The sequence below is a fragment of the Loxodonta africana genome, chromosome 13 (assembly GCF_030014295.1).
Source record: "Loxodonta africana isolate mLoxAfr1 chromosome 13, mLoxAfr1.hap2, whole genome shotgun sequence".
NCBI classification, from domain to species: Eukaryota; Metazoa; Chordata; class Mammalia; order Proboscidea; family Elephantidae; genus Loxodonta; species Loxodonta africana.
Genome location: NC_087354.1, coordinates 21,985,774 through 22,003,977, shown reverse-complemented (window position 1 = coordinate 22,003,977; position 18,204 = coordinate 21,985,774). Strand labels below are relative to the sequence as shown.

At 37.8% G+C, this 18,204-nt stretch overlaps 1 long non-coding RNA gene across 2 annotated transcripts in view; it reads left to right on the top strand.

The window, feature by feature from the left end:
* The window catches only part of LOC111751634 (uncharacterized), a 136,193-nt gene that overhangs the window by 94,095 nt on the left and 23,894 nt on the right, over nucleotides 1-18,204 (top strand). For both annotated transcript variants that reach the window (XR_010317361.1, XR_010317362.1), the window contains exon 3: nucleotides 16,498-16,582. This is a non-coding gene — a long non-coding RNA (uncharacterized LOC111751634). The remainder of the gene's footprint in view (nucleotides 1-16,497; nucleotides 16,583-18,204) is intronic.

Genomic DNA, 18,204 nt, shown 5'->3' with positions numbered 1-18,204 from the left:
GATCACTCTGTGCCTCCATTTTTTCTATCTGTTCAATGGAAAATGTTCTGTTTGCAGAACAATTGCTCTGAAGGCTTTGCCTTTGGAGTAGCTTGAAATAGCTTTATGCCCCAGGGTACCAAGTTCAATAGCATCATTCACAGGTTAAGAAGTAGAACATGTAAGATGGTGGTTGCGTTTTGTAATCATTTCACTGAATGTTCTCAGGCAATGAGCCCAGGTAACAGAGCTGACGTTTTATGTAACTCTAGGGGGTGCTATGGAGTCCCCGGGTGGTGTAAATGATTACCGCGCTGAACTGCTAACTGAAAGGGTGGGGGTTGGAGCCCACCCAGGGGTGCCTCTGAAGAAGGCCTGGTGAGGTATTTCTGAAACATTAGCCATTGAAAACGTGATGGAGCACAGTTCTACTCTGACGCGCATGGGGTCTTATGAGTTGGATAGACTTGATGGCAGCTAGGTTTTTTAAAAATTCTTTTTTAAGTCTTTGTGAAGGACCGTCCCTGGCATTTTGCGTGTGACCATGGTCAGCAGCCCTGCAGAGTAAGAAACATAAAAAATACATCTTAGAAATGAAGAAAGGATTCCTGGGTCCCTTTGAGTGAAATCCACAGCGGGTATGCAATTAATCCCCAACCGAAGTACCCAAGTGTGGGCAGCTTTATAAGCAGGGAAGAAATGTCTCATTTATATTCCACTTTCCCAGATACGGAAAAGGTATTTAAAGGCTATTTAGTCCCTCTCTAGCTCTCGGAACTGTATGGATGGCTCTGTCAAAAGTGAAGATTAAAAAGTGAATACTAAAACCACTTTAGAAAATAATCGCCAGTTATTATTTTTTTTCTCTCTCTCCTTATTCTAAGGTGAGTGTGAAAGATGAATTAATATCATAGATTCAAGAAAGACAGCAACTGATTTGCCCAGTGGGAAGACAGCACCTTCTCCACCTCCTGCAGAAATGACTGTTGTGTGCAGGACCACCTTCTCCCACAGGCAGTTCCTCCGGGTGGGAGCTTCCGCTGGAGTTGTCAATTATTTCCACAGAGCAGAAAGGGGATTAGGGAGTTTCTTCTCTGCGGGCATTGATGGTAAATGTCAAACTGCCAAGAGTAAAGCAGACAGTCTTTATCCTAAGATAGAACAGAGTCACTTTGGGAACCTGAAATCATAACTCAGTGGAACTTTCCCAGGTGAATTCCATTCTCACATCCAAGACCTCTCTGCACAGTGGTTAAGTGTTCGGCTGCTAACTAAAAGGTCAGCAGTTCGAAACCACCAGCTGCTCCTTGGAAACTCTGTGGGGCAGTTCTACTCTGTCCTATATGGTCTCTATGAGTCAACTGGACTCCACGGCAACAGGTTTTTTTTTTTTTTTTTTAGCCCAAGTGTCCTTCCTGTGACAGGGCTGCCCTGGGCTGGGTATGGTACAGATTTCAGAGAACAGAAACTGCTAGAAACATTGAAACAATGAAAGATTAATAATGGATTGCCCAACTGTTAGTGCAAGCTAAGGAGACCAGCAGAAATGGGGCTATTATTAGTTCATGAGAAATTCTCCTCAGGCAATCTGGCTGTGGGTATCAAAAAGTAAAAGTTGTATAGCCTTTGGCCAACCAATTCAACACCTGGATTCCTTTTTTTTTTTTTAATTAATTTTATTTTTAAATAGTTAATACATTCATATGATTCAAAACTGCAAATATAAAAAAGCATGTAACTGAAAATCTCTCTCACACTCCTGTCCTCTAGACACCTGCCTCCTCCTCAGAAGCAGTAGTGTCAAGTTTTTGTGTATTCTTCTAGAGATATCTATGGGTAATACAAATGAATACTCAAATATGGTCCTCCCTCCTTTATTTAGAATAAAAGTTGTAGTACCTATGCTTTTCAAAACAATAACCTTTATATTTTGTAATAATTTTAGATTTTCAGAAAGGTTGCAAAGGTAGTACGGAGTTCCTATATACCTTTTACCCAATTTCTCCTTGTTACGTATTGAATTGTGTCCCCTCAAAATTTGTTATAAATCTTAAACCCCTGTACCTATGGATATAACCCCATTTGGAAATAGGACTTTCTTCGTTATGCTAATAAGACCATATTTGTGTAGAGTACGTCTTAAAACAATCACATCTGAGATATAAAAAAAGCAGATTAGGTACAGAGAAGTCCAAAGGAGGAGACTATACAGACCACACAAAGATTGCTAAGGAACCAAGTAGCAGAAGCTGAAAAGAGACAAGGACCCTCTCCTAGAGCCGACAGAGAAAGCCTTCCCCTAGCATCAGTGCCCTAAATTTGGACTTTTAGCCTCCTAAACTGTGAGAAAATAAATTTTTGTTTGTTAAAGCCACCCACTTGTGGCATTTCTGTTACAGCAGTACTAAGAAACAAAGCACTCCTAATGGTAACATCTATCCAAGAGTAAAATGCATACTCTGTTAAAGTTAAAGAGATTTATTGAAGGTTCAAAATGATTCAAACTAGGGACGCATCTGATCTCACAAAGTGAAAATCGAACACTCCGAGGTGGCAAGGTTTCAAAGATATCATATCCTTAAATCAGGTACTAACAATGCCAACTTTCTGATTGGTGGTCAGTGATGTAAGGAGGCAGGAGGTGGGATAACTTTAAGCAAGGAATTGATAGGGATTGGTTCAAAGTGTAAATGTGGGATTCTTAGATTGGTTATTTCACATAATTGCAGAAGCCTGTGAATAAAGGGGGGAGTAGGGGATTACAGACGGTCATAAAACAATCACAAGACATTCCTTTCTGAGAACTTTTTGCAAGATAACGCCCTTAGCAAACACTCCCTAAGAGTTGCTTGTGCAGGAACTTTCTGATAAGGGGCTTGGGTCAAGACCCTCCCTTTAGAAACATTGTTTCTATATTCTTACCATAACCACAGAGAAAAACATTTTCTTAGTTTCAAGATTTAAGTCTGCTCAGGGTTAACAGTTGCTAGGAAGAAAGCAGAAATTTAAAATGGGCTCTGAACTATGACCCAGGCCAGATGTTTTACTTTAGTCAAACACCTTGATTTTGGAAGTCTTATTCACATCTTTTGTTAACAGGTTGTCCGACTTCCTGTGTGTCAGGTAGAACTTGTGCTTATAGGATTTTGAATGGCTGGTTTTTCTAATGTAGATCCACAGGCCTTTCTTCAGAGGTGCCTTTCGGTAGACCTGAACCACTGACCTTTCAGTTAGCAGCCGAGCTTATTACCCATTTGCACCACCCAGGGACTCCAGCATCTTACATTACCTACATTACTGTAGTACAGTTGTCAGAACTAGTAAATTAACTTGGCTACATTACCACTAATGAAACTATAGACTTTATTCCGATGTCACCAATTTTTCCACTAATGTCTGATTTTTGTTCCTGGCTCCAATCAAGGGTACTACATTACGTTTAGAAATTTCACCTTGGTCCTTTCCTCTCTTCTTCCTTCCTTCTCACCTTCCCTCCCTCCATCCCTTTCTTCATTATGCAGTAAAATTTACCAATTTTTAGGGGGGACATACGGTTGCATGACTTTTAACACATACCGATTTGTGAAACCACTACCAGAATAGTTCCATCTCCCTGAAAAACTGTCTCCCTGAGAGCCAGACCCTTCTCTTACCCTTTCCCCTGGCAACCACTCACCTTTTCTCCGTCAGTATAGCTTTATTTTTTTGAGAATATAGTATAAATGGACCCGTGCTGGGTGTAACCATTTGAAAGTGGCTTTTTGCAGTCTGCAAACTGCCGCTGAGTTGTTGCCTGTGTCCATGGTCCACTACTTTTTATTGCTAGGAAGCATTCCCTGTGGATATACCAGTTTGTTTATCCATTGAAATAAGTTTGTTTGGTTTTGTTTTATTTATTATACCTTGAAACTCTTAGGAACTTATCCTAACCATAGACGAAGCTTTTAATTGCAGCAGTGTTATTGTTCTTATTTTTTAAAATTCAAACCTAATATGTAATTGCTGAAAAAACGAACAACAACAAAAAACCCAAACAATACACAAGTGAAGAAATTAAATGTGGAAGTTTTCTTTTGACCCCTACTACACATGGCAATGAAACATAGCTCTTAACAGTTTGGTTAGCCTTCTTTGAGACTTGTTTTTTTTTCTTAATTTTCCTGTTTAAAACTCTTTTAAATATCAAGCATACATTTTAAATGTATGATATAGAATTTTAAAAGTATATATGATGTATGAGTATAACTTGGAGAATAATGAAAAACCAATCATGCTGGTACCTGCAGATTAGGTTACAAGAACTTCTACGGTTAGGGTGCCCTTCCCCAGTCCATACCCTTCCTTCCCCCACAGAGAAGACCACCACTTATCTTTGTGATCATTACTCTCTTGCTCTCTTTTAGGGTTTTGTCACATACATAGTACCCTTAAGCAATATGTTGCTTAGTTTTGATGTCTTTGACTTTTAATAAATGGAGTCATGCTGTATGTGTTTTTTAATATCCGTTTTCTTTTTCACTAAAAGATCACTTCTGAGATTCATTCTTGTTGACGCCTATAAAACCAAACTAAACCAGCTGTTTTGAGCTGATTCTGACTCATGGCAACTTACATGTTTCAGAGTAGAACTGTGTTCAATAGGGGTTTCAATGCCTGTGATGTTTTCAAAGTAGATAGCCAGACCTTTCTTCCTAGGTGCCTCTGGGTAGATTTGAACCTCCAACCTTTTGGTTAGGAACCAAGAGCTTAACTGTTTGAGCCACCCAGCGAGCATTTGATGCCTACAGATCTACTTTATTTCCATTGTTAGTTGTAATTACATTGCATAAATTTATCTAAATTTATATATCTGTTCCATTGTTGAAAAATATTTGTGTTTTTTCTTTTCAAAAATTTTTTTTTTTTTTACTATTACAAACCATGCTACCAGGAACAATTCTTTGACATAACTTAGGAGTGGAACTGCCATATAGACAGGTATGTGTATCTTCCCCTTTATTGGGAAATACAAATTTTATCTTAAGTATTGTTGTTATTATTGCGTGTCATTCGATAAATTACAATTCATAATGACCCTATAGGACATAATAGAACTGCCCCAAAGGGTTTCCTAGGCTGTAATCTTTATGGGAGCAGATTGCTGCTCCCATAAAGCCTTTTTTCCTGCAGGGTGGCTGGTAGGTTCAAACTACCAACCTTTTGGTTAGCAGCCTAGCACTTAGCCATTGCACCACCAGGGCTCTTTTGTATCTAAAGTCATTGATCAAAACACAATCCCAATAAAAAACAGCCTTCTTTACAGAATGGAAAAACCAATCCTCAACTTTATATGGAATGGCAAGAGACCCCGGATAGCTAAAGCAAAGTTGAAAGAGAAGAACAAAATAGGAAGACTCACACTTCCTGATTTTAAAACATGTTATATAGCTACAGTAATCAAAAGAGCCTGGTACTTGTATAACAATAGACTCGTAGACAAACAAAATAGAATTGAAAGTCCTGAAATAAACTCATACATCCATGGTTAGCTGATTTTTGACAAGGGTGCTAAGTCCCTTTGATGGGGAAAGAAGAATCTCTTCAATAAATGGTTTTGGGAAAACTGGATTTCCACGTGCATAAAAATAAAACAGGATCTATGCCTCACACCATACATAGAAACAAATTAAAAGTGGATTAAGGGCTTAAATGTGCAAACTAAAACCATAAAATTCTTAGAAGAAAATGCAGGATTAACTCTGCCAGACCTCGCTTTTAATATAATAACAAAAGCACAAACAACAAATGACAAAATAAATAAAAGGGACCTTATAAAAATTAAAAACTTTTGTTCATCAAAAGACTTTACCAAAAAAGTGGAAAGACAAGCTACTGACTGGGAGAATATCTTTGGAACCCACATATCCGATAAGAATCTAATAACCAAAATATATTTAAAACTTTGACAACTTAACAACAAAAAAAGGCAAATAACCTAAACGTAAAATGGGCGAAGGACTTGAATAGACACTTCACCACAGAGGACATCCAAATGGCCACCAGGCACCTGAAAAGATGCTCAGCATCATTAGCCATCAGAGAGATGCAAATCAAAACTACGATGAGATACTATTTCACTCCCACTAGGATGGCTAAGATTAAAAAAAAAAGAAAACAGCAAATTTTGGTGAGGACTTGGGGAAATTGGAACCCTTATCCATGCTGGTGTGAATGCAAATGGTACAGCTGTTGGGAAAACAGTGTGGTGATCCCTCAAAAAACTAAAAATAGAGCTACTATAAAAAAAACCAAACCAAACCCAGTGCCATCGAGTCGATTCCAACTATAGCGACCCTATAGGACAGAGTAGAACTGCCCCATAGAGTTTCCAAGGAGCGCCTGGAGGATTAGAACTGCTGACCCTTTGGTTAGCAGCAGTAGCTCTTAACCACTATGCCACCAGGGTTTCCAGTATGACTCAGTAATTCCACTTTTAGCAATTCCCCTCCTAGCAGAGACTCAAACAGATTTGGACACCAATTTTCCTTGCTGTATTACTCACAATAGCCAAAAGGTGAAGCAACCTAAATGCCCATTAACAGATGAATGGATAAACAAAATGTACATACATACAGTGGAAAACTACTCAGTCAGTAGGAGTAATGAAATCTTGATACATGTTACAATATGGATGGATCTGGAAGACATTTTGCTGAGTGAAGCAAAAAGAACAAATATTGTATGACCTCACTTATAGAAAAAGCCAAAAAAACAAAAAAGAAAACCAGTTATTGTCGAGTTGATCCTGACTCACAGCTACCCTATAGGACGGAGTAGAACTTCCCCCGCAGGGTTTCCAAAGAGCGTCTGGTGGATTCCAAGTGCCAACCTTTTGGTTAGCAACCAAACGCTTAACCACTGTGCCACCGGGGCCCCACATAAAAAGACAAAAAAAGGCAAATGTATAGAGAACAATGTTTATTAGCAGATATCAGGGACAGGAGGGAGGGTTTATGGGGAGTTAATGATGATGGTAAAAGAACATTGATTAAGGGTAGGGTTGCACACCTGGTTATTGTAATTGCTGGCCATACATTGTACATCTGTAAAAAGTTGAATAGGCAAAAGCTGTGTGATATCCTTACAACAAACAACAACAAAGAGTAGCTGCTGGGGCTGCTTAGGCACAACCAAACATCTCATGGAATTTGGTTCCTTGGTTTGGAGGTTTAGGTCATGATTTCATGGGGCAATCCAGTTAATTGGTCTAATAAAATGTTTAGTAAAATGTTTAGTGCTTCTGTTTCAACTCCTAGCTCATTGTGTAGTGCCTGGGGTCTTAAGAGCTTGCCAGGGCACCCAAGGCACAACTACGAGTCCCTATTTACCTGGAGCAACTGAAGAAGAAGGAGAGTCAGGAATAGGAGGAGGATGTGGAATGCGTGGCTAATTGCCTCCATGGACGTTTGTCTCCTTTGCATGAGACCAGAAGAACGGCCTGGTGTCCGGCTACCATTACTGATCATTTGGTCAAAGATTCTATAGAAGAATCCTGATCAAAGAGGGAAAACGCAGAGCAGGGTTAAAAATGCTTATGGACTCCAGACTTTCTGGAACCATCCCAAACCAAAAAACCAAACCCAGTGCCGTCGAGTTGATTCCGACTCATAGCGACCCTATAGGGCAGAGTAGAACTGCCCCATAGAGTTTCCAAGGAGCACCTGGTGGATTCAAACTGACGACTCTTTGGTTAGCAGCCATAGCACTTAACCACTATGCCACCCGGGTTTCCCATAGGTTGGATAAATCCTTGAAACTATTGCCCTGAGATAATTTTTGCACCTTAAACCAAAATTATCTCCTGAAGTCTTCTTAAAGCCAAAGTCGCTATGAGTCAGAATCAACTCAATGGCGCTGGGTCTGGGTAGTAAAGAATGTCTGCTTTGAGCATTGTGCTCTTTTAAGAACTGTCTATACGGAATCAAAGTGACAACAGCAACTCCAAAGATTCACTAGGGACCTTAGGGAGCAGTGAGTTTATGTTCATTGGGGAGGAGCAACTCAGAAAGGAGAGTGAGAATGGTTTCAAAATGCAAAGAACGTAATCAATGTCACTGAATTGTACATGTGGAAATGGTTGAATTGGTTTATGTTTTGCTGTGTATATGCCCGACATCTACAACAAAATGAATTTTAAAAATTACACTCCCTCTAGCAGGGTATAGCATTCCTTTTGCTTCATATCATTTCCAATATTTGATACACATGTTTTGTTTTGTTTTACTTTTTGGCAGTCTGGCGTGCATGGAATGGAATCTAATTCTGGTTTTACTTTGTGTTTGTGTTTCTCTGATTACTGACGTGTTTGAGCATTTTGAGTTTGAGTATTTTGACAAGTCTTAGTTCTCCTTTTGTAAAATGCTTGTCCAGAAAATGCCTGTTATATTTTTTGTTCATTGAAATGGAATTGCTTATCTTTTCATTGTCTCAGAGTTATTTTTAAACTTTGAATACTAATTCTTGGTTGGTCATAAATGTTGCATATATTGTCTCTCAGTTGTTACCTCATATTCTTATCTCTTTAAAGTTTATTTGATGAACTGAAGATCTTCATCGCTGGTGAATTGATCATCTTTTCCTTTATGCAGTGCGCTTTTTTGCTTCTTGTTTAGAAATTCTTTGTTTCCTGGGGATCATGAAGATATTTCGGATTTTTTTTACAAAAGGCCTAAAGTTGTTTGTTGTTGTTACCTGTCATCGAGACCTTTTGGTACAATAGAATGAAACAGTGCCGGGTCCTTCGCCATTCTTTTAAGAATTGCTATGTTTGAGCCCATTGTCGTAGCCACTGTGTCAATCCACCTTTTTGAGGGTCTTCCTCTCTTTCACTGACCCTCTGCTTTACCAAGCATGATGTTCTTTCCAAGGGATTTTTCCCTTCTGATAACATGTCCAAAGTACTTTGGACGAAGTCTTGCCATCCTCTCTTTTAAGGAGCATTCTGGCTGTAGTTCTTCCAAGACAGATTTGTTCCTTCTTCTGGCAGTCCATGGTGTATTCACTATTCTTTGCCAACCCCATATTTCAGAGACATCAATCCTTCTTCAGTCTTCCTTATTCATTGTCCAGCTTTTGCATGCATATGAGGTGATTGAAAAATACTTTGGCTTGGGTGAGGTGCATCTTATTCCTCAAGGTGACATCTTTGCTTTTTAATACTTTAAAGAGGTCTTTTGCAGCAGATTTGCTCAATGTGATACTTTGATTTCTTGACTACTGCTTCCACGGGCTTTGATTCCTTGGACATTGATAAAGTTAGATTTTCTATTTAAATCCTTAATCTCTCCGGAATTGATTTTAACACACACACACACACACACACACACACCCAACAAAGACAGTTTGAGTAGTGGTTAAGAAAAAGGATTTGACAACACGACATGTGAGTTTAAATCCCAGCTCTTATCATTTCCTTGATGAATTTCAACCTGGGCAAGTTAGTTGACCTCTCTGTGTCTTAGTTTTCTCATCTATAAAGTAAGGATAGTTTTTTAAAAAATCTCTATCATATGGTAATTCTGAGTTATTACCTTTCAAGCACTTAGAACTCTGAATAAAACAGTTCTGTACGGTATAAAGCAGAAGCTTATTTTATTAATTTATATGGTTAATTTAATTCTCCCAGCACCGTTATTTAAGTAGTCTATCTTTTCCCCACTGATCTCCAATTAAATTGTGTTCTATGTCAAATTCCCTATATTCTCTCGTCTGTTTTGGGACTCACTATTCTTCTCCATTGAACTGTTTATAAATTCCTGCACAAATATCTATTTTGTTATGACTAGAGCTTTATAAAAAATCTTGATAACTAAGAAGCAAGTTCCTCTACCTTAGTCATCTTCTTTGGGGGTATCTTGCTCATCTTGGGTCTTTGCTCCTTGGTGTAAATTTGGGAATTAACAAGACCCACGGAAAAGGAAAAGATGGGATTATCTATTGGAATTACATTGAATTCAATTGGTGAGGACCAGTATCTGTACGGTATTGAGACTTTCTACCCATGAACTAGAATTTCAATATCTTAATAAAATTTGGTAATTTTCTTCCAAAGGTTTTGCTCATCCAACATTAGATTTACTCTTCTTCAACTTACCTTAAGTTGCTTTGATAAAATGCTTTTATTTACAATTTAATTTTCTAATTATTTTTAGTTATTGAATAAAATGCAGTTGACTTCTTATTTTATTTTACATGAAGCAATCTGTCTAAACTCTCTTTCGAATTCTAATAATTTGTACCTAGATTTATGTTGTTGCTGTTGCCATCGAGTTGATTCCGACTCATAGCAACGTTGTGCAAGCTACAGAACCAAACACCTCCCAATCCTGCGCCATCCTCGCAAACGTTGTATTTGAGCCCATTGTTGCAGCCACTGTGTCAATCCATCTCGTCCAGGGTCTTGCCCTTTTTTGTTGATACTCTACTTTATCAAGCATGATGTCCTTCTCCAGGGACTGGTCCCTCCTGGTAACAGGTTCAAAGCACAGGAGACAAAGTCTCACCATCCTCGCTTCCAAGGAGCACTCTGACTGTATTTCTTCCAAGACAGACTTGTTCGTTCTTCTGGCAGTCTGTGATGTATTCAATATTAGATTTATAAGTAGAGGTTTTTGTACGTAAGTAATTACATCTTTTTCCAATAAGGACAGTTTTATTTCTTACTTACCAATCTGTATGTGTTTTGTTTCTTCTTATTTTGTTTTATTGCATTATCTAGGACCTTGAGTATCTGTGAAATAGAAGGATAATAGCAGCCGTTTTATCTTATTTCTGATTTTAAAAGGAGTGCTTTTAATGATCCATCTTTGGCTCAGATGTTTGCCGTAGATTGATTATGGATTTCCTTTATTAGGTTTGGGGGATTTCCTTCCATTCTCAGTTTGTTAAGAGATTTGTCATAATGGCTGTCATATTTTACCGAATGTCTCTTTTGCATCAGCTAGAGGATCAATACATTTAAATTTTTAAACTTTTCTGAAAGATCTCATATAATATTCAAATTATGTGTCCCTTGAACATTGGATAGAACTCTCTCTAGAATCATCTGACCTGTTATTTTATTTGCGGAAAATCTGCGTCTGATGATTCGTTTTATTTAAAGGTTATCATTTTGCTCAGTTTTTAAATATTTCTCATATTTTTCAAGGCGTTTTCCCATGTAATTAGGTTGTCAACTTCATTGACGTGGGGTTTTAAAAAATGTTTTACCTTAGCAATTTCTATTATATCTATAATTTCTCCTTCATTTTAATTCTTAAATTTTTGGTTGTGACTCCCCAAGTTTTAGCATTCTTACTGGGGATGCTGTATTTTATTATTATTTTTAAAGAACTAACTTTGCCATGGTTAATCCTGTATATTGTGTCTTTACTTTCTTTTTATTAATTTCTTCCCTGACCTGACATATTTCCTTTTGTCTACCTCTTTTGCATTTACTATGTTTTTCTTGTCTCTGATTTGTTAATTTTTTTGCCTTGATTGTTAATTTTCAGACTTTATGCTTCTTTTTATTGTGGTTAATATATGTATATAAAATAAGATTCTTGTCATTTCAACATTTTTTATGTGAACAACTCAGTGAAATTATTTGCGTGCATTGTGTTGTTCAAACATCACCATCATCCATTTCCAAATTTTCCATCACCCTTAACGGAAGCTCAGTGCCCCCTAAGCAGGCTTTACTTTAATGCAATCTTCTCAAGTTATAAATTTTCCTCTAAGTAGTGTGTTATCTTTATCCCACAAATTTTAATAAATATTTGTGATGTGACTAAAGGCCAAGAAGCACACGTCAGGCCTGCTTGAACTGTGCATTTGGGAAAAGTCATGGAAGCAGAGCAGGGTCAGGTGTACAGGTCCCTCATTTCCTTGTCCCCCTCTGGCATTGTTCACAGCAGTCAGGAAGGATGTTACACTGAGGGGAGCCCCGACCTTGGGCTATAAGAACAATTAGCTCTATTATGCCTTCCCATTCCTCCGTTTCCGTCTCCCATATATCCTCTGAGAGTTTATACGTTTTGCTAAATCAATACTCAGCGTGTATATTATTATTATATTGTTGTTTCTGTGTGCCACCAAGTGGTTCATACTTGATTCCAACTCACAGCAACCCTACAGAACAGAGTAAACTGCCCCATGGAGTTTCCTAGGGTGTAATTTTCATAGCAGCAGATCAGCAGGTCTTTTTTCCCCAGGAGTCATTCATGGGTTTGACCCGCCGGTCTTTCATTTAGCAGCCAAGTGCTTACCGTTGCCACGGGGCTCCCTATGTAAGTATATAAATATTTTCACAGTATATCCATTTAGTATATAGTAAATGTTTTTTATCCCTCTGGAGTTATAGTTTCCTTTGTTCTGTTTTATGAGTCCCTTATGTGCCTATCTTTGATTCTTTCCTAGGCACTCCACCAAAAGTAGAATATCCTCCTTAGTACATTAAACATTTCAGACAATTCCTCAATTCCACTCCTTTCTTGGATACATATAACCTGGACTCTTCCTTCCTCCTGCTTTAATCTGACTTTTTGCTGTCAGAGCTGCCCCTTCATGGTATCTTCTCTGAGGAATACCTTCACCTTAGGAGTTGAACACTCAGTGTAGGGAGGGGGCAGTAGCCTCAGATTTTCTCCACCTGCCTCTCCCGTTATGGACCCATCACCTTATGAACCAGGGCAAGGGTAATCAGGGCCACAGTATTCTCAGCAAAGCCACTCCCAGGGTATAGCCTCTATCCCATGAATGGGGGATGAGTGAAATAAGGGAGCCCCCAGAGCTCGGCCACACTGGTTTGGAAAGGCTGTCGTCCTGCTCCTTCCATGAAGTGAAGTTAGCCCTTCAAATAGGAGCCGAGGGCAGAGGGTGCCCTGTATTCTTGGCTGTAATCACCTAAATTGGAATCTCCATCTCACTGAATTGGGAGGGAAGAGAGAAGTAGCAGGTCTCTGTTCAAATACCAGACTCCCTCTGTTCTTCCTGAATTTTAGTCAATTTTCTTGAATAAATGTATCTTCAATTTCTGCATGCATTTACGACCATTCTGAGAGACTTTAAATGGTGTCCTTTTTTATAATTTTCACCAGTTTCAATGGGGAGTATTCCCACAGAGCTCCTTGTGGTGTCATGCCGTGTCCTTGGGGCCTGTCATGTATTTCTAATTCAATTCCATTGTGATCAGAGGACATACTTTGTATGGTTCCAAACTTCTTAAATATACTGAGGTTTGTTTTGTGTCCTACCATATGGACTATGCCAGAGAATGTTCCATGTGCACTCGAGAAAATGTGCATTCTGGTGTTGTTGAGTGTAGTGCTTTCGTGAATGTCTGTTATGCCATGGTTATAGTGTTGTTTAAGTTTTCTATTTCCTTGTTAATCTTCTGTCTAGTTGTTCTATTCATTATTGAAAGCTGAGTATTTAAGTATCCTGTGATTATTGTTGAATTCTCTTTTTCTCTCTTTGATTCTGTCAGTTTTTGCTTCATGTATTGTGGGAGCCCTTTTTTATATGCATATATGTTTATAATTGTTGTATCTTCTTAATTGATTGAGCTTTTTATTATAAAATATCCATCTTCATCTCCAACGATCTTTTCAAATTTTTTAAATCTATTTTTCCTGTTATTTGTATAGCTCTCTGAGTCGGAATTGACTTAATGGCAATGGGTTTTGGATTTTTTCCTTCCCCTTTTTCTGCTTTTCTTATTATACATGCTACATTTTACTTAAGTCCCCATTTGTTTCCATCTGTCTTCTTTGTGCTGCTTTTGTCTAATATATTACAAAACAAACCCATAGCTGTTGAGTTGATTCTGACTCATAGCGACCCCGAAGGACAGAGTAGAACTGCCCCATAGGGTTTCCAAGGAGTGGCTGGTGGATTTGAATTGCCAAACTTTAGTCAGCAGCCAAGCTCTTAACCACTGCACCACCAGGGCTGAGCATACATATATGTCTTTATGTATACATATGTGTATAATAATAGGTAAAACTACACAAATTATATACATACTGTTTTATGTACTTGCTTTTTAAATAAAATAAGAGAAATAAGGAGGAATATGCAATTATGTCTTTTACAATTGCTACACAATTACTTTAGCTGGCTCTTTTCATATTTTTATGCGGATTTGAATTACTCCCCAGTGTCACTCCTTTAAGCCTGAAGAGATTAGTATTTCTAGTAAGATTGGTTTGATAGTAATGAATTTATCAGTTTTTATTTATCTGGGGCATCTTAATTTTTTTCTTCTTTAAAAATATTGTTTTGTTGGATATAATATTCTTGTCAATAGTTTTTTTTTCCTTTCAGCACTTTGAATATGTCAGCCCACTGCCTTGTGGTCTCCATTATTTTTGATGAGAAGTCAGTTACTGATCTTATTGGAGTTCCTTTGAATGTGATGTGTGGTTTTTCTCATGCTGCTTTCAATATTTTATCTTTATCTTTCGTCAACATTTTGACCACGACGTGTCTGGGTGTGATCTCTGTGTTTATCCTATGTGGAATTTTTCAAGCTTTTTGGATATGTAGATTAATATTTTTCATTAGATTTGAGAAAAGTTCAACCACTATTTCTTTGAATATTTCTTCTGCTCTTTCTCTTCTTCCCTTTCCTTTACACGTACATGGGTGTGCTGAATGATGTTCCAAATATCCATGAGTCTCTGTTCATTTATCTTCATTCTTTGTCCTTTGATCTTCAGGTAGCATGATCTCTAATCTATTTTCAAGTTCGCTGATGCTTTCTTCATCAGCTCAGTTTATGTAACACTGACTATATCCCTCTGCTACCCGATGCTTTGTGGATGTAGGCATCAATATAGGTCATTTTACCGACTTTCAGAAATAACCAATAAATAGAACCAGGCTTGCAATAATGAATAAATAAATGTGTAGAAAATGACTGAAGATATCTCTTGCCTCCGAGAATTTAGGGAGTAAATTAAGCATGTCTGGGATAAATTGGTAAGCCTTTCATCATGACCATAAGGCTATTACATAGCCTGAAATCAAATGATCAGAACCTAGTTATAGTGTTATGGAATTGAAATAGATTTTTAAATAGAAAATATACAAGTTTCATTTAAAAGAGGGCAAATGTTTTCAGGGGAACAATAGAATATATATAAGACATTGGTGGATTTAGTTTTACTAGTTTCTCCTCATATTGAAATTTAATTTACCATTTTGTTATTACGAAGCATTAGACACTAAAAGCAGCATTTAGATTTTGAAAAGTCCTAGGTGAGAAATGGGCCTGTATGAAATAGCTCTTATCTTCTAGAAACAAGACTCCTATTTCTAAACAAATACAAGGGTTGTTTGTCCTCCCAAAGCTCCAACTCAGAAGCCAGACCTTCAATCCCATTTGGCTATTATTTGCTTATTTCAATACTGGATGATATTTAAGCCTCAGAGAAATAAGGTTAGAGAATCTGAGATTTGAATAAGGCAATAAAGACTCAACTGCTTTCTGGCAGACAGAAATTTCCATTTGTGTGCATATTCCCAAAATATTGGTAGAGGAGAAATTAGCAAATAATTTCTGGGCGCCTAATGTGTGGTAGGAGCCCTGGTGGTGCAGTGGTGAAGTGTTTGACTGCTAATCAAAAGGCTGGCAGTTTGAATTCAACAGCTGCTCCTTGGAAACCCTATGGGGCAGTTCTACCCTATCCTATAGGGTTGCTATGAGTCAGAATTGACTCGATGGCAATGGTTTTTTTTTTTTTTTTTGAGGTGTGGTAGGCTCTGTGATACATGCTTTATGTATATTGTCCTAAGTAATCCTCTCAAAACTTCGTAAAAAATATATACATGAATGGAGCCCTGATGGTGCAGTGGTTAAGAGATAAGCTGCTAACCAAAGGATGAGCAGTTTGAATCCAGCAGCCACTCCTTGGAAACCTTATGGGGCAGTTCTATTCTGTCCTATAGGGTCTCTATGCATCGGAATCAACTCAGAGGCAGCGGGTTTGGGTTTTTTTTCTTTTTTGGTATACATACACACACACACACACACACATACATATATATGCAGTCCCATTTTACAAATTAAAGAATACTCCAGTGGGCTCAGTAAATTATTCTAAGATTTTCTTGTCTCAATCTTTGTTTCTGTGTCTCACTTATCATGTCCAATTAATCAATTTCCATTTTCTCCCCACAATCTTTATCCACTTGCCACAGGCAATTCTCCATACAGAGGACAGCATAATCCACTTCAAAATACATTTATGAACACATGATTCTCTGCTTAAAACCTTCCAGTGGTTTCCCATTTCTCCCAGAAGAAAACACCAATATTTTTATCACCTGTTCCCTCTGATTGCTTTCATCCTTACCTAGAATGCATTTCTCAGATGGTCCCGGGCTTGCTCTCTCTAGTCATTCAGGATGCAACTTAAATATAACCCATTACAAGGCAACAATTTCCTCTTAATCATCCTCAGTACCTAGAATATTTTTATTTTTATTGAATAGATGGATGGATAGATGAATGGATAACCCATGGATGGATGGTTAAATAACAGAGCTCATACACAGAAGAGCTGGATACCACACACAGGTATGTCTGATCCTAAATCTATTTTATTCCATTGTATTAGTTTGCTCTTGTGACTTTTTCAAAAGTCAGATTTATTGAGTGGTAATTTATGAATTTACATTAATATTTTCACAGTAAAACTCATCTTTCTTTCTTTATTCTTTATAACATTTGCTATTTTAATATTTTTGGAGACAGAATTCAGTGACATTAATTATATTCATTACATTGTGCAACCATCCTTTTCCAAATTTGTTTATTCCAGTAACAGAAGCTCCATGGCTCCTAAACAATGACTCCTCCTTTTCCTCTCTCCCATCCCTCACAACCACTAATAAACTTTGTTGTTGTTGTTAGGTGCCTTTAAGTCAGTTCCGACTCGTAGCCACCCTGTGTACAACACAATGAAACACTGCCCAGTCCTGCGCCATCCTCACATTCATTCTTATGCTTGATAACAATGAGTCCATTGTTGCAGCCACTGTGTCAATCATCTTGTTGAGGGTTTTCCTTTTTTTCACTGACCGTCTACTTTACCAAGCATGATGTCCTTCTCCAGGGACTGGTCCCTCCTGGTAACATGTCCAAAGTTTGTAAGACAAAGCCTCAGCATCCTTGCTTCTAATGAGCATTCTGGCTGTACTTCTTCCAAGACAGATTTGTTCTTTCTTCAGGCAGTCCATGGTATATATAAACTTTGATCTCTAAATAATTGCCTATTCATATAAATGTGGTTATATAATATTTGTCCTTTTGCGATGGACTTATTTCACTCAGCATAATGTTTTCAAGGTTCATCCAGATGAAGTATACAGTTCAGTGAATTTTGGCAAATGTATACAGTCATGTAATCACAACCACAGTGAAGATACTGAACAGTCCCATCACAATAAAATTTCCCCCATGGCCCTTTGCCATCAATTTGCTCTCTCTACCCAAACCCTTCGGAACTATTGATTAAACCTTGTCCCTATAGTTCTGTCTTTTCCAGAAGGTCATATAAATAAAAATATGCAGAATATAGCTTTTTTTGTCTAGTTTCTTCCACTTAGCACCATGTTTTTAAGATTCAGCCATCTTGTGTATATCAGTAGTTTGTTCCTTCTTATTGCTGAGTAGTATACCATTGTTTATGGATATGCCACAATTTGTTTATCCATTCAACAATTACTTGCATTGTTTTCAGTTTTCTGCTATTATGATTAAAGCTGCTGTGAACATTTGTGTACAAGTCTTTGTATAAACTATGTTTTCATTTCTCTTGATTAAATACCTAGGAGTGGATTGCTTGGTCATACAGTAGATGCCTGTTTAACTTTTTAAGAAACTGCCAAACTGTCTTCCAGGGTGGCTGTACTACTTTAGATTCTCACCACCAATTTTTAAGAGTTCTAGTTGTTCTTCCTCCTCACCAGCAATGGTACTGTGCGTACTTGTTATTATGAGTCTTGAATCATACCTAATTTCTTGTGAGAGCAGGGGAACCCACAGTTTGGTTTTTGGGGTCCTGTGAATCTCTAAAAAGTCAAAATAGCACTTGAAATTTTAAGCATTGCAATAGAGGGTCATAAGGTAACTCTATATATAACCTCTTGAGAAATTGAAAGGGTGTTTTCCAAAGTGGCTGCAACATTTTACAGGCC